The sequence below is a fragment of the Sinocyclocheilus anshuiensis genome, unplaced genomic scaffold (assembly GCF_001515605.1).
Source record: "Sinocyclocheilus anshuiensis isolate Anshui unplaced genomic scaffold, SAMN03320099.WGS_v1.1 scaffold1810, whole genome shotgun sequence".
NCBI classification, from domain to species: Eukaryota; Metazoa; Chordata; class Actinopteri; order Cypriniformes; family Cyprinidae; genus Sinocyclocheilus; species Sinocyclocheilus anshuiensis.
In genome coordinates this window covers 250,339-250,751 of record NW_015547669.1, presented here as the reverse complement: position 1 = coordinate 250,751, position 413 = coordinate 250,339, and positions in this window count along the sequence as shown.

Here is a 413-nt window from a genome sequence, read left to right as displayed (position 1 = left end):
TATTACAGCACTTTTCTGATTCTTGATTTCTGTGCATTTGCTGCAGAGCTTTTGTGGTGGAGCAGGACCTGCAAGGCAAGGTGACGGCGGCGTTTGTGAAAAAAAGGGGAAACCTGAAACAAAAATATAAATAAGATAATTTTGTTACTCCCAATACAGAAATCAGATGACATTATGCTGTTAAAATGACTGCTTTTGTATTGTGTTTGTGCATCTTTGCAGGATCTGAAATGTCTGCAGACTGGTGTGAGTAGTGAGGATGGAGAAGTCCACAGCAGCATCCTGGAAATGGTCCAGTGCCGCGGATGAGACGCTCCATCACTCCACCTCTTACTGTCTCATCAGGACCAGATGTTGCTGTGGTCTCTTCATCCTCAGTGACCCCAGAGCCAGCGAGAGCATCTAGAGAAACA